Below are 17760 nucleotides of genomic sequence, written 5' to 3'. Positions count from 1 at the left end.
TTCATAATTCCTCACCAAATCTTTCCTGATTCTAAACATTCTAATTGGATTTTTTACCCAGCTTCTTGATGACAAACTGTTTTGCTATATCATAAATCTTTTCTTTGAAAAATTACCTGTGGCATTTATATTCTTTTATAACAAGACTTACAACCACTATTTAGATTTAATTCATCTTTAAAATATTTTCAGGCTTTCATCTTTTCATTTTATGCCACGACTTCTCCATGCTTGAGTTCTTTTTTTGATTTATCACACAATTGCCTGGTGTATATCTTCAAGTAAAGATTTTGGGGAAGTATACAGGGGCAGTATATTTTCTAAGAGCTGGCAAATGCAAATCTGACAATGTCTTTCTTTTGCCTATACTCATAAACCATAAATTTATCTGTGAATAGAATTTTTGGATCACAACATTTTAAACTTAGAAGTCTATTGACCTCACCTCTCTGTTTTTTGTCATTGACTTATGCCCCCCTCTCACTTTATCTACATCCTTGCTATAGCATTTCCTACATCGTATGGTGATGTATCTCTTTGTATAACACCATGCTTCTAGACAATGAGCTCTCAAGGACTATGATCCTAAGTTATTGATCTTTGATTCACCAAGATGTATCACCATACCCAGCGCATGGTAGGTTCTAAACCTAATTAAAGGTTACTTTAATTAAGGAATATGCAAATTAATGAGCTTCACAAATATAATGTTGTGCGTAAATATAAGAGCAAGACCATCATCAAAGGCTCTTCAGTATATATGAAATCATAAAATTATGTTTAAAAGCCTTTCTATTAGAGATAATATTATTTTAATTCTGTTTATTGATTAGTTCATTTTGCAGGTAAGACTATGGCTGAAGCTAAAGGTAGAGTCTAGAACAGGAAACTTCCTCCTAGGGCTTTGTGAGTAAAGGTTGTGACTTCTCAATTAGAGAATCGATAATCAGGAGTGACCATTTAATGCGGATAAATTAATTAGATATGGAAATAGCCCAGAAGAGAAGCAACCATAGGAGAAAGCTGACATCCCATTACAATGGATTCAATCACCAGGCAAGACTCAGATGTCCTAAGCACAGCAGAGGACACGGAGAGCATGTATCAGGACAGCCATGCGTCTTTTCTAAAACAGCATACGAGCTACAGGCAAGTTCCAGAGTCTGACAAAACTAAGCACAGATGCTGACTAACTAGTGTGGGATTGTAACATGTATCAGGAACTGACCCTCAGTTTCCTCAAATGTAAAACTGTAATAACGCAACCTATCTCTTAGGATAGACTCTTAGGAGTCTTATTAGAATGAACTAGGATAAGATATTCAAAGGACTTAGCACAGTACCTGAAAAATTGTAATTGCACAATTAATCTGAATTCCATTCCCTTTTCACATATGCACGGGTTTTAAATATGGACACAGACTAATGAAGAATTCAAGTTTAGGAATTTGTCCAATAGTCATTATGAGTATATTGCATGGCCATTTATCACTAATACCTATTCAGTGAGTAGCAAGTCATCATGTGTTTAGGACTTGGCAGAGTGCCATAAAATTGTAGATATTAAGTAGAACTACTTTTTAAAATACCATCTTTACTGTTTAGTTTATTAGCTAAGTAGGAAGAATTCCTTACATCAGAGTGGCATTTTAAAAGCAGAGGCCCTGGAATCCAAAGACAGAGCTGTGCTTCAAATTCAGTAAAGTCGATTTGAGAACATTCAGCTGCCCCCTTTCCAAACTCATTATTATAACAACAACAACAACAAAATCAGATAAAATGTTCTTTCAGGGTTAGAAAATGTGAAATAAGGGGAGAAACCTTATTTTTATGCAAATAACATCCATATAACTTCCTGAAGGAAAACTAATTATTAAAGAAGTACCCCATCTGACAAAGAAATGTATCAAATAAAGAATGCCAAGGAAGAGAAGTCAAGATGGTGGCATAGGTGGACTCCGAACTCACCTCCTCCCGTGGACACAGCCGATTTACAACTACTCTTGGAAAAATTACCCCTGAGAGAGAACTGAAAACTGGATAAGAGGAACCCCTACAACAAATGACAATCCCAGTGGAAGAGGCAGAAATTCCCTTGTGGAGAGAAAAAAATACCACCTTCACAAGCCGCAGGGCTTCATGGCTGCCCAGGAGCAACCCAAAGGTATGCAGCCGTCGCTGGAGGAGTGGGGGACCTGAGCCAGGGAGCAGTCCTGTTGTAGGCATTTTTTGGTCCCAGCACAACCTAGATGAGTGTCATAACATCTGACTTTGCTCGCTACTAACAACATTGGGGAATACCCCCAGAAAAGGTGGTTCACAAAGAAATTAAAGCCAGCTCTAAAGGGCCCATGCACAAATTCACCCATTTTGAAAAGCATCCTAAAATCACCAGAAAGAAAAGGTGCACAGTCCTTTGGTGAAAAGAGACTCACCTGATAGGCTCTGTGTGCATCTAAGTGAGAGGTGAGACCTCTCCAGGGACTGGGACATTGGTGGCAGCCATTGTTGTGACCTGATATGGGCGTGCTGACACAGATGCTGGCAGATGCCATTGGAGTTCTCCCTGTGGCCAGCTAGCTCAGGGTCTTCCCCACCCGCTAGAGCACTGATTTAATCCAGCTCAACCAAGGCAAGCAGCCCACCCTAGGCCCTGGCCCCACCCAACAACAAGCCCTCGCGCAACTTTGTGGGCCTGCTAAGCAAGCTGCCTGGATTCTCTTCAGCCTGGCCAGTGGGTACACCTCTGTGGGGCAGGGCATGCACAAGGAGCGGGTGAAGAGTGTGGGGCATTGGTGGACTGAGTGGGGCTCCTGCCTTGGAGCGACTGGGTCCACTTCAGGGGGTTGGGGTGCACACACAGGGCAGGACTGTGTTGACTGTGTGTGTGGCCCTGTGGGCATTGGGGCTTGTCAGCTGCAGAAGACCTGTGCTTCTCAAAGATCCACATAGAGGATTGGCCCCACCTTCCAAAGCCTGAAGCAATTGGGTGCTCCCGTGCCTGGGGCCAGCCCCATACAGCTGCAATCTTCAGAGAGCTGACAAAAGTCTTATAGGCTGGAAGTTTATAGCAATTGTAAGCCCCTGAGCCTAACAACCAGCCATGCTGGGGGCCTACTCACTTAATAGAAAAACTGCAATAGGAATGTGCTATTACACCTTGCAGCCAACTGTGCTGGGGCTCCCCACACCCAATAAAGTGACTGAAGGGCCCACAACAACTACACACAGCTGAGCATTACAACCAGCTGACCAGGGGGACAACAGCCTCCCTGGGCACCTACAGCAAGAGCAACCCTGGCACAACAGAAGGACACACATAGCCCACACAGGGGTCTCCTGGAAGATTTGGAACTGGTGGTAAGAGGGAAGCATGCTGCTGGACCTCATAAGGCATCACTTATATAAGGTCACCTCTCCAAGATCAGGGGACATACCTGACCTACATAATACATAGACAAAAGCACAGGGAGAGAGGCAAAATGAGGGGGCAAAGGAATACATTCCAAGTAAGGGAACAGGACAAAACCCCAGAAAAGGAACTAAATGAAACAGAAATGAGCAATCTACCCAACAGAGGGTTCAAACAGAGTCATAAGGATGCTCACTGATCTTGGGAGAAGAATGGATGAACTCAGTGAGAAAGTCAACAAAGAAATGGAAGATATAAAGAAGAACCAGTCAGAAATGAAGAATACAATACTGGAAATGAAAAATTCACCAGAGGGACTCAATAGCAGAGTAGAGGATACAGAAGAACGGATCAGCGAGCTGAACGAAAAACTAGAGGAAATCACCCAAGCTGAACAGATAAAAGAAAAAAGAATTAAAAAGACTGAGGACAGTCTAAGGGACCTCTGGGACAACATCAAGCATACGTCCATGTTATAGGTGTTCCAGAAGGAGAAGAGAGAGACAAAGGGACAGAGAATCTATTTGAAGAAATAACAGCTGAAAACTTTCCTAACCTAAGGAAGGAAACAGAGATCCAGGTACAGGAATCACAGAGAGCACCAAACAAGATAAACCTAAAGAGGCCCACACCCAGACACATCATAATTAAAATGTCCAGAATTAAAGATAAAGAGAGAATCCTAAAAGCCGCAAGAGAAAGACAACAAGTTACATACAAAGAAAACGTCATAAGGCTATCAGCTGACTTCTCAGGAGAAATCTTACAGGCTAGAAGAGAGTGGCACAATATATTTAAAGTGCTGAAAGGAAAAAACCTATAGCGAAGAATACTCTAGCAGGCAAGGATATCATTCAGAATGGAAGGAGAGATAAAGAGTTTCCCAGACAAGCAAAAATTAAAGGAGTTTATCACCAAGAAACCAATCCTACAAGAAATGCCAAATAAACTTATTTAAGGGGGAAAGAGAAGAAAACAAATAGGAAAAACTATCTACTTCCATGATAAAAGGGTAACGGATACAAAGGCACAAAAAAGAGGTTAGATACGATATCAAAAAACATAAAATGTGGGAGGAGGAGAGTAAAAGAGTAGAGCTTTCAGATAGAGGTCAAACTAAAGAGACCATCAACTTAATATAGATTGCTATATACGTAGGTTACTATAAATGAACCCCATGGTACTCACAAACCAGAACCCTATAATAAATACACAAAAAACTAAGAGAAAGGAACACAAACATAATGCTAAAGAAAGCCATCCACCACAAGGGAAGAGAACAAGAGAGGAAGAAAGGAACAGAGAACTACTAAAACACCCAGAAAAAAAGTAAAAAATGGCAGTAAGTACATACTTATCAATAGCTACTTTAAACGTCAATGGACTAAATGCTCCAATTAAAAGGCATAGGGTGGCTGATTAGATAAAAAAACAAGACCCATATATATGCTGCATACAAGAGACACACTTCAGACCTAAAGACACTCACAAACTAAAGTGAAGGGATGCAAAAAGATACTCTATGCAAATGGCAATGAAAAGAAAGCTGGGGTAGCAATACTCATATCAGACAAAATAGACTTTTAAAAAAAAACTGCAACAAGAGACAAAGAAGGGCAGTACATACCGTTCAAGGGAACAATCCAACAAGAGGATATAACAATCATAAATATCTATGCAGTCAACATAAGAGCATCTAAATATATAAAGCAATGATTAACAGACATAAAAGGAGAAATAGATAGTAACATAATAATAGTAGGGAACTTTAACACTCCACTTACACCAATGGATAGATCATTCAAACAGAAAATCAATAAGGAAATATTGGACTTAAATGACACACTAGAAGAGATGGACATAGACATATATAGAACATTCCATCCGAAAACCAAAGAATACACATTCTTTTCAGATGCACATGGAACATTCTCCAGGATTGATCACATATTAGGCCACAAGATAAGTCTCCATAAATTTAAGAAGATTGAAGTAATACCAAGCATCTTTTCTGACCACAACAGTATGAAACTAGAAATCAACTATAGGAAGAAAAACAGAAAGGCCACAAATATGTGGAGATTAAACAAAATGCTACTGAACAACAATTGGGTCAATGAAGAAATCAAAGGAGGAATCAAAAAATACCTGGAGACAAATGAAAATGAAAAGACAACATGCCAGAATTTATGGGATACAGCAAAAGCAGTTCTAAGAGGGAAGTTTATAGCAATGCAGGACTATCTCAAAAACAAGAAAAATATCAAATAAACAATCTAATAGTGCACCTAAAGAAACTGGAAAAAGAAGAACAAACAAAGGCCAAAATCAGTAGAAGAAGGGAAATAATAAAAATCAGGGCAAAAATAAATGAAAAAGAGACGTAAACAAAAATAGAAAAAATTAATGAAACCAAGAGCTGGTTCTTTGAAAGATAAACAAAATTGTCAAGCCTTTAGCTAGACTCACCAAGAAAAAAAGAGAGAAGGCTCAAATAAGTAAAATCAGAAATGAAAGAGGAGAAATTACAACAGACACCTCAGAAATACAAAAGATTATAAGAGAATACTACCAAAAGCTATATGCCAACAAATTGGATAATCTAGAAGAAATGGATAAATTCTTAGACTGATATAACCTTCCAAAACTGAGTCAAGAAGAAATAGAGAATTTGAATGGACCAATCACCGGTAAGGAGATTGAAACAGTAATCAAAAACTTTCCCAAAAATAAAAGTCCGGGACCAGACGGCTTCCCTGGCGAATTCTACCAAACATTCAAAGAAAACTTAATATCTATCCTTCTCAAACTCTTCCAAAAAATTGAAGAGGAGGGGAAGCTTCCTAACTCATTCTACAAAGCCAACATTACCATGATACCAAAACCAGACAAGGACAACACAAAAAGAGAAAATTACAGGCCAATATCACTGATGAACATCGATGCAAAAAACCTCAACAAAATACTTGCAAATCGCATACAATACATTAAAAAGATCATACACCATGATCAGGTGGGATTTATTCCAGAGATGCAGGGATGGTTCAATATCTGCAAATCAATCAATGTGATACACCACATTAATCAAATGAAGAATAAAAATCACACGATCATCTCAAGAGATGCAGAGAAAGCATTTGACAAGATACAGCATACATTTATGATAAAAACTCTGAATAAAATGGGTATAGAAGGAAAGCACCTCAACATAATAAAGGCCATATATGACAAACCCACAGCTAATATCATCCTCAATGGCAAAAAACTGAAAGCTATCCCTCTAAGAAAGGAACCAGACAAGGATGCCCACTTTCACCACTCCTGTTTAACATAGTGTTGGAAGTCCTAGCCAGAGCAATCAGGCAACAAAAAGAAATAAAAGGGATCCAAATTGGAAAGGAAGACGTGAAACTGTCACTATTTGCAGATGACATGATTTTATATACAGAAAACCCTAAAGAATCCACCAAAAAACTTTTAGAAATAATAAATGAATATTGTAAAGTTGCCGGATACAAACAATCTGTTGCATTTCTATACACTAACAACAAAGCAACAGGAAAAGAAGTTAAGAATACAATCCCATTTACAATTGCAACAAAAAGAATAAAATATCTAGGAATGAACTTAACCCAAGAGGTGAAAGATCTACACACTGAAAACTATAAAACATTGCTGAAAGAAATTGAAAAAGACACAAAGAAATGGAAAGACATTCCATGCTCTCGGATTGGAAAAATTAACATAGTTAAAATGTCCATTCTTCCTAAAGCAATCTATAGATTCCATGCAATTCCTATCAAAGTTCCAGCAACATTTTTCACAGAAATAGAACAAAGAATCTTAAAATTATATGGAACAACAAAAGACCCTGAATAGCCAAAGGGATCCTGAGAAAAAAGAACAAAGCTGGAGGTATCACACTCCCTGACTTCAAAATATACTACAAACCTATAGTAAAAAAAACAGCATGGGACTGGCACAAAAACAGACACACAGGTCAATGGAACAGAATCGAGAGCTCAGAAATAAACCCACACGTCTATGGATAGCTAATTTTCAACAAAGGAGCAAAGAACATACCATTTGTTGAAAATCACTTCAACAAGTGGTGTTGGGAAAACTGGACAGCCACATGCAAAAGAATGAAAGTAGACCATTATCTTACACCATACACAAAAATTAACTCAAAATGGATTAAAGACTTGAATATAAGACCTGAAACCATGAAACTTCTAGAAGAAAACAGGAAGTACGCTCTTCGACATCAGTCTTAGCAACATATTTCAAGTACCATGTCTGACCGCACAAGAGAAACAATAGAAAAAATAAACAAATGGGACTACATCAAACTAAAGAGCTTCTGCACAGCAAAGGAAACCATCAACAAAATGAAAAGACAACCTAACAATTGGGAGAAGATATTTGCAAACCATATATCTGGTAATGGGCTAATCTCCAAAATATGTAAAGAACTCATACATCTCAACAACAAAAAAACTAACAACCCAATTGAAAAATGGGCAAAAGAACTGAACAGACATTTCTCCAATGAAGATATACAGATGGCCAACAGCACATGAAAAGATGTTCAAAATCACTATCAGGGAAATGCAAATCAAAACTACAATGAGATATCACCTCATGCCCTTCAGAATGGCTATAATTAACAACACAAAAGAAACAACAAGTGTTGGAGAGGATGTGGAGAGAAGGGAAATCTCATACACTACTGGTGGGAGTGCAAACTGGTGCAGCCACTATGGAAAATAGTACGGAGATTCCTCAAAAATTGAGAATAAAACTACCATACGATCCAGCTATTCCACTGCTGGGTATTTATCCAAAGAACATGAAAACACCAATGCATAAAGATACATGCACCCCTGTGTTCATTGCAGCGTTATTCACAATAGCCAAGACGTGGAAGCAACCTAGGTGCCCATCAGGGGATGAATGGATGAAGAAGATGTGGTATATATACACAACAAAATACAACTCTGCCATAAGAAATGATGAAATCTTGCCATTTGTGACAACATGGATGGACATTGACGGTATTACGCTAAGCAAAATAAGTCAGAGGGAAAGGTCAAATACCGTATGATCTCACTCATAAGTAGAAGATAAAAACAACAACAAATAAACGCATAGAGACAGAGATTGGATTGGTGGTTACCAGAGGGGAAGGGGGGAGGGAGGAGGGTGTAAGGAATGATTATGCACATGTGTGTGGTGATGGACTGTAATTAGTATTCGGGTGGTGAACATGATGTAATCTATACAGAAATAGAAGTGTAATGATGTACACATGAAATTTATACAATGTTATAAACCAATGTTACCACAAAAGAAAAAAAAAAAAAGAAATGCCAAAGCGGAGAGGATATTGTTCACCAGCAACGGTGATGAGCAAATAAGTCAGAAAGACTTAGAGTGATGTCTAAATAATTGATACTATTACTAGAAAACTTAATACAAATGTCAAAGGGCATTCTTAGAAAAAGACTTCATCATGTAAATATCAATAATATTTATTGGATTTATTTAATTATTTAACTTAATATTAATTATAAATATATTGGCTAATAGAAAGTCTTAGATATTTCTGCACAAAAAAGCATACAAACAAACAACAGAAAAAAAAACAGATATGCAAAGGGAAGGGATGAAGTTAAAGCATGATAAGTTTCTCCCCAATGGAGCAATAAATCCTGTTTCATTCTTGCTTTTGGTAGAAAAATAGGGTTCAATATATTTTTATCTTAAAGTAACTAGAGTAGAATAAAAAAATAGTACATATATTTTCTAAAATACCAGAAGGAAAAAAGATGAATAAAATTTTAACAAAAGACTAGCGTTATGAGGTAGGGCAAGCAATAATGAAGAAAAAAATCAAGGAAGCAAAAATATAAAGTGTGAAACAATTAAAATTGGGCACATATATTACCACAATAAATACGAAAGTATTAAATGCAATTAAAAAGCCAAAGTCTCTAACATTGAATCAAATAATAAAGTTCAATGTTGGTGTTTGGAAGAGACATGTCTTATTTAAAATAGTGTATTTAAGATAAAAAATGAAAGGATGAGTGAATAGGTACCAAGGAAAATTTAAAAGAATAGCAATATTATCAGACTAAGAAAAGTTCTAAACAAATAACATTTCATTATGATAAAAGTAAATCCACAGAGAATTCATAACAACCAAGAAATTTTATGCTTTGTATAATTATCATGAAAGCCAATGTATTAGAAATAAAAGGAAAAGTTGACAGAACCATGATCACAGTGTAAGAGTTTAATCCACATCTCTTGTGTTTGAAAGATCAAGATGATCAAAATTATACGATGATATAGAATATTCTGATAATAAAATTTTTCAATTTGTTGTTGCTAGTGCCCTCAAGTGGATTCCGACTCCCAGTGACGCTGTGTACCGCAGAGCAGAACTCTGCCCAGTCTGTGCACCACCCTCTCACCTTCCAGGGCTATATCAGACAATGCTCTGCTGCTATTCACAGGGTTTTCATGGCTAGTTTTTTCAGAAGTGGGTGGCCAGGTCCTTCCTCCTAGTCTGTCTAGTCTGGAAGCTCCACTGAAAGCTGTCCACCATGGGTGACCCTGCTGGTGTTTGAAATCCCAGTGGCATAGCTTTCAGCATCACAGTGACATGCAGCCATCACAGTATGACAACCCACAGATGCTGGTGCGGTTCCCTGACCCGAAGTGAACCCCAGGCGAGTTGCTAACAGCACTGAATCTTAACCACTAGACCACGAGGGCTGGGAAACTTCTTCAATAGCCACAAATTTTCAGATTTTGTAATTCAAACACAGAATACATATTCTTCTCAAATATTTCTATAGTATTTACAAAAATTAATTTCATATCAGAGCACAAACACTCAACAATTTCAAAATTAGAAATTGCATGTTACATTATTTTGAGACAATTCAAAAAATATCCTTTTGAACAAAAAAAGTTGAGAACAAAAGCTTTTCCTAAGAAATCCAAACACTCAGGAATTTTTAAACACTTTAAAAAATAACATTGATATTAGAGAGGAGATAATGGTCTCCACTCTGAGACAAACTTTTTTATAATCACACAAACGCACCTTATGTGCCAGTAGCCCCGGCTGGGACCATCCTGTTTACACACTCTCCCTGGGAAATAGATGGTAGACGCCCTCTCCTCTGAGCACCCCATCACTGCTGGGCTCCCTGAGACCCCCTCCCTGCCTGCCGGGAACTGGGGTCCTGGGGTGAGAAGTCAAAGGACATGTTTTCTTCTCAACACCTGTTGATTTAACTTTGACATTTTCCCCCTCCCCCAATTCACAGTCTATTTATTTTGGAAGCTTGGCTTTTTTTTGTATTCTTTCAAAACTCTTGTTTAGACCCTCCAACCGAAGAGTAACTTTTATTTTCTGTCTTTCCTGTGGTATCCTTTCCTGAGGCAGTGGGCCTTAAATGCCGTAGCCATGGATAGGCTGAATCCAGGAAGGGTGAGGGTAAGAGGAAATTTTAGTGAAAATCTAGACAAAATGACAACATAAAATACAATTTTCATTCTGCAATATGAGTATAATCTTGATTTTAAAAAAAAAACTTGACCCAATATGTCACACACACACGAAAACTAGGGCAATCTCACTTAAGAATATGGATGTAAATTTTTAAATAAAATATCAACAAATAAAATCCAGAAGTCTATTAAAAAATAGCATAAGATTTGCCACAAGCTGGCAAGATGTTGATAATTGTTGAAGCTAGGCATAAGGGTTCACTATATTCTATAGAGAAAAGAGTGCTAACAGCAAAAAACCTTTCCCATAGTAAAATGATTTTTTAAACAAACTTGCATACATGTCAAGCTAGAATTTATTCCATTGCATTAAAAAATGGTTCAATATAAAGAACCAATGGTTCATCAAATCAAAGAGAGGAAAAGAAAAGATATTTAATATTATTAAACATCCATTCCTGAAAAAGCTCTTAGTCAACTAGGAGAAATGTGATATTTTGTTGAAATAATAAAAAAATATTTCCAACTAGCAGAGAACGCCATATTTACAAATAGTGGCAAGAACTTATATAGGATTTATTACATGCCAGTCTCTATTCAAGTACTTTACGTATATGAATGCATTTAATTTTCTCAACAGCTCCATGAGGAACATATTGTTACAAGCCCCACTTTACAGGCGCTGGAACCAAGAACAGAGAGGTTAAGCAACTTGCCCAAGTTCACTCAGCTAATCAGTAGAGGTGCTGGGATTGGAATAGACGTCATTTGGCTCCAGAGTCCATCTCTCCACCACTGCCATGGCACCTCCTGTATTACGCTCATCTCTGGTGAAACTCAAGAGAATTTATCGTTAGCATCAGGACCACGTGTAGGTTACCCACAATCATCACAGCTATTTAATATTGACCTGAAAGCTCTAGTAAGTAAATAACATGAGAAAAAAGAATGAAAAAGAAATGTATAAATATTAGAAAGAATCTGACCAAATTACCATTATTTGAAAATAAAATATAATTTCATTAGGAAATTCAGGATAATCAATTGGAGAATTATTAGAACAAATAAGCAAATATGAAATAAATAGTACATCAAAGAAAGTTTTCCTATATTTCAGAAATACTAGTTAGAAAGCATAATGAAAAATAGATTCCCTTTGGAATAGCAAGAAAAAATCTAAAATGATTAGAAATAAATATAACATATATGCTGTGCATAAATGAAGAAAACCACAGATTTTTATTAAATAACATAAAATAAGACTTGAAAAAGTTGACATATGCCTTATTCCTGGATGTGAAGTTTCCATATTGCAAAGATGTCAATTTCCCAAAATTAATTTATAAAATCGATACAATTCCAATTACAATCTCAATGCTATGGACTAAACCGTGTCCTCCCTCAACCTCCAAAATTCATATGTTGAAGCCCTAACCCCAAAGGTGATGGTATTTGGCGACCGGCTTTTAAGACACAATTAAAGTTAAATGAGGTCATGAGGGAGGGGCCCTAATAGGATAGGATTGGTGTCCTTATAAGAAGAGGAGGTTCTCTCTCTCTCTCTCTCTCTCTCTCTCTCTCTCTCTCTCTCTCTCGCTTTCTTTTTCTCTGACATGAGAGAACACAGCAAGAAGGCAGCTGTCTGCAAGCCAAGAAGAGGGTCCTTACCAGAACCTACCATGCTGGCACCTTGATCTTGGACTTCTAGCTTCCAGAACTGCAAGAAAATAGATGTCTGTGTTTCAGCCACTCAGTCCGTGATATTTTGTTATGGCAGCCTGAGCTAATATACCCAGTAAGATTTTTCATGTAAATATTTAATAAAATTGTTCTAAAGTTCATCCAAAAGACTAAACTCTTAAGAGTTATATTCTAGAAAATTATCGTTTGGCAACTCTCATGGTAATAATTGATTCAGGCAAGAGTCATCAATGGATGCTAAAACTAGTGGGTGAAAGTTTGATGAGTAATAGCATATTTATAGAATTTCAAAGGATTTCCCCACATGATACTTATTAATTACAGAGGGAAAATAATAACTTAACAGTGAAGAAACCTGGCAGACACCACCTTCACTAAGTTATCCAAGTTACCATCACTAGTAATAGGACAAATAGATCTGATGTGTCTCCTGACATGATGCACTGAGAAGAATACGTCACTTCTGTGATATTCCTGCCCCAAAACTGCATAATCTGCGTCTAATTGTAAGGAAACATCAGGCAAATCCAAATTGAGAGACCTTCTGCAAAATAACTGGCCTGCGTCTTTCAAGAAGTCAAATTCATGAAAGACATGGAAAGATTTAGAAGTTATTCAAAAAATAAAGGAAACCAAAGAGATATGACATCTGAATGCAATGCATGATCTGAGATTTTCTTTTGCTACAAAAGACAGTATTGGGCAATTGGTAAAGTTTGAACAAGGTCTGCGGATTAGCTACTAGGATTGTATCAGTGTTGCTTTCCTGATTTGGATCATTGTACTGTGGTTACATAAGAGGCTTTCCTTATTTTTAGGAAATACACACTAGCGTACTCAGAGGAAAAGGGACTTCATGTCTGCAACTTACTCTCAAACAGTTAAGAAGAAAAATACGTGTGCGTGTGTGCGTGTGTGTGTGTGTGTGTGTGTGTGAAAGAGAGAGATAATAATAAAGTAAATGTGGTAAAATGTTAAAATTTAGAGAATCTGGTGAAGGATGTATGGGACTTTTTATGCTATTCTTGTATCTTTCTGTAAATCTGAAAATATGTCAAAATACAAAGTTTAAGATAAGGGTTGCATCCCAAAGATGACTTTAGCTCCAAGTTTTGAGGGGAACACATCACTGTTGTCCTGATCCTCAGATAAAAAACTACTCTTAGAATAAAAAACTTCTGTAAATGCATATGTCTACACATGTCTACAAATTTGGATATATACAAACGTGTAATACCTGAATTATGGACAAAATAAAACAAGCAGAAGAAAATCTAGGATAGGAATTTAGGTCGGTTAAAACCTCCTTCTGTGTTTCCATCCTGGAGGCCAGGGGAGGGAAGCCATCTTCAGTCAACTGGTAGCAGAGTATCCTCTTTGCAAATTTGGTTCTTTGGGGAAGGAAGGGGATTAAGAAATAAGCTTCTTCAAGGATGAAACCTAAATTTTACAACATGGCAGCACATACCATTAAAGATACTGCAGAAGTGATATGACCTTCCTTGTGTCGTCTAGACAGAAATTCTACCTGAGGCTTCATTAAGTTTCTTCTGAAGATTCTGGTACCTGAAAGGAGACAAAAACACTCCCCTTCCTGGGAAAACTGATGAGGACATGCTTCCTGTCATCGATGGTTAAAAATCGCCTGCCAGAGCTCCACAGAGCAGGTGACGGGAACTCTGCTCCCTGCTTGAATGTAGTCCCCAAAATGTATGGAGTCCAGCATAGAGCAGGCAGATGTCTTCTAAGCCTTCCCAGAAGCTAAGAAGGAATGCTCACACCCCCAGAAACCCCGCGCAGCCAGACACACTCAGTGCTCCTAAACGAGACAAGTAGAAGTGTTCTTTTGTTTGGGTTGAAACCAACGCTGGAAATCATCTTGCATCGTACCTATATCTAGGCTCCAATACAGTGAGGGAGACACTACAACACAAACCCAAACAGTTCTAGGTGAGGAGAGGGTAAACCAGGTTGAACTCACTAAAAATCACGCATGGCCCAGCCTAACAGAGACTCCAAGACAAGGACTGAGTCCAGGTGGTATATTTTGAAAATGATCTGGGGAACAAGAGTAGGGGACTGAGGGGCAGCTAATAAGGTAGGAGAAACACCAACCAAAGGGGCTCATTGAGCTGGTCACTGCTGTGGGCAATAGGGGCGAGTCCCACTGGGACCCTCTGAGGAGCTATACAAATGCCCCTCAGAATCTACTCAAGACATGGAATAAGGAAGTTTTAATCATGAGCATCCATCCCACACTGATCAAAGATTATCTGGAAGGTGTTGACTCCCTCATTCTCCCAGTTTTGTGCATGCATCAGAGAGTTGCGCAGACTCCTGCAGGCACCCAATGACGCTCGGAGCAGAAAGCATGAGCTATGCAGAGCCACTTAGGAGAGAGGCCGCCAGCTACACCTGAATGTGGCTGGTTGCTGCAGCAACACCTGAACAAAATGGCAGGCTGAAGGCTGTGAGGGGGGTTCCAAAAGATGTTCAATAAGATAGAAACTCCGTGCGAGGAAAAATCCCAGACAATGAGGGAGACACAGCAGGAGCACAGAAATAATGTCTGTTGTTTTAATTATATTTATTTAATTTAAGAAATGTTTAATGAGCATTTACTACGTGCAAAACGCTCTGCCATGTCCTTCGAGATAAGCAGGATAATGCTGAGATGAAGACGACAAGAACCTAGCCCTCTGCAATCGCAGTATCCACTAAGAATAATCGTACTTTCTCTCACGAGTCCCACGTTGCTTGAAAAGCATTCTTGAATACCTTGTGGTAAATGGATTACTATAAAGTGGACCTTATTTTTCCACAGAAACCATGTTATAATCCTTCATTTTATCCTGTATAAAGATTTGACTTCAAACACATATCTTTGATCAAAAAAATATGTGAAAGAAGTAAAAATGCAAGAAGACTAAACCTTTAGAACTTGTTTTAAATTATAAAAGTAAACTCTGAGTCCTATAAAATAGGCCTCATTATGTGCTGTGCACCATCTAAATGAGTGTACCGTACAGTACTCTGTGGTGGGACAGCGTGGGCACTGGAATCATCCAGCCAGAATTCCAACCTGGATCTGAAAGTCCATGGACTTAGTAAGTCATTGCCCCTCCATCAATTCTGGCTCAAACTCACATCCTTCTAGAACCTTCCTCTGTACATGACTTTCTACATCCTTTGAACTCTTCCAACATTTACCAGGATTTACCTCTGATTTTTAGCATTTCATGTCTTTCTATCTTGTTCTATTATTTCAAAGTTTCTTGTTGAAGGTTTCTCCTCCAAAAATGAAATAAAATCACCAAGTTTTGAAGATATCTTTAGCCTCAATGAAGTCAGAGGGTCAGACAGATAATGAAAAGTAAGTGTGTGTATGTGTGTGGGTGTGTTTGCCCAAGAAGAAGGCTCAGAAATTAAGATTCGATCCCTGGAATCACAAACCCTCAAGGTATCAGGATTAGAAAGGACTTTAAAACTGACTCATGAATTCTTTTGGTCATGTTCACACCAAGGGGTATTTAGATTATGCCTAAATACATGCACCATGGGGAGCCATTAATAATGAAAATAGATAGAATTCATTAAGCACTTATGGGCCCTGCGTTGCACTAAGCCCTTTGCACACATTTAACCCTAAAGAGGGAGACACTATGATTTCCCTTTTATAGGAACAGGAAGCAAGGCCAAAGAGGTTAAGAAACTTGTCCAAGATCACAGAGCTGGTCAAGTAGAAGATCCAGAGCCTTCTGTATGTTCATTGTATGACAAACTTCACCAAGACTCTCTCTGACCGTTCTTCACAGCTCAGCTCCTTGGGGCTCCACAGGGCACATCATTCGCCAAAGGTCTGCAGACTCACAGGGGACAGGAGGCTCCTGGACACTGGAGGAGGACAGATTATAGAGGAACTTCAGTTTGGGGGAAATTGAAGCTTTAGATAGATAAAGAAAATCCAAAAAATGTGTATTGAGAACGAAAAGGGCAGTAGGAGAGGGAGATGTGTCAATCTGGGAGTGAGCGTTAAAAGGAGAGGCTCCCCTCTGAGGAGGGTAAGGCTGGTGCCGAGGTAAAGCACCCAGGAATTCTGCAAACAGAGCCAGTAGTGCAAGCACATGTGAATAGTTTTTAAGTCATTGGAATGTGCCTAGGAATCATAGGAAAAAGACCCCAATTTCTCAGAAAATCAAGACTTAGGAGAAAAAGGATAATAAACTGGAAGCATGCTATGGTGTGAGAAGCACAAGTGTTGATGTCAGATAGACCCATTTATTGCCTGTGCAAGCTGGGCAAATAATTAACCTCTCTGAACTTCAGTTTCTTCATCTATAAAATGAGAATAACAATAGTTACTGCCGAGCATATAAGGATCAAATAGTTAATACATGTAAACTGTTTAGCACATAGTAGGCACCTAGTATATTAATTCTTTTCCTTCATTCTTCCTAGGAAGAAAGAATGGGATCTCCAAACACCTCAAGGAGGACAGTAAGAGAGGGCCAGGCGTCAGAAGGGGAAAGAGATTGGTAAAGCGTAGAGGAAAGCAATTCATTATTTAAACATGTCAAGTTACCAGGGCAGCCACAGGCCTCCAGCCGGAGCATGTGGCGGGCAAAGGCCACAGGCGCTGACCGAGCATCTAGCCCAGCATCCAAGTCCTCCTCTCCCTGATGAGAGGACCATGGGTTGACCAGTTGCCTCCTCTGCCTGCCCACTCCCGGCCATTTGCTCCTGGAGATCTCCTACTTGCTGCTTGGTCTTGTTCTGCATATTCTTTGTTTTGTTTTCAATCAGATCCCATCTAGCCCAGAACCTTCAGCTACCAATGAAGTCTTGGTTGTGGCTCGTGATCATGGCTATCAGAACTGGAGTGGCCTCATTATTCAGATAGGGAAACTGAGGCCCTGAAAGGAGGAGGGGCTAGCCAGAGGCCATAGAGACAGTGAGGAGCAAAATCAGCAAGAGACACAGACATCTGACTTCCAGTCTCTCCCCAGGACACCAGGTAACTTTGAAGGACAAAGTCCATGCTTCCCATCGATAACAAGAGTAGGAATAGAGAAAAATTATCTAGGAAAACGACAGCAGGATTCCTCTGGCCTAGCCTC

The sequence above is a fragment of the Diceros bicornis genome, chromosome 5 (assembly GCF_020826845.1).
Source record: "Diceros bicornis minor isolate mBicDic1 chromosome 5, mDicBic1.mat.cur, whole genome shotgun sequence".
In the NCBI taxonomy this organism is placed as follows: Eukaryota; Metazoa; Chordata; class Mammalia; order Perissodactyla; family Rhinocerotidae; genus Diceros; species Diceros bicornis.
Note: the sequence above shows the minus strand (reverse complement) of the source record.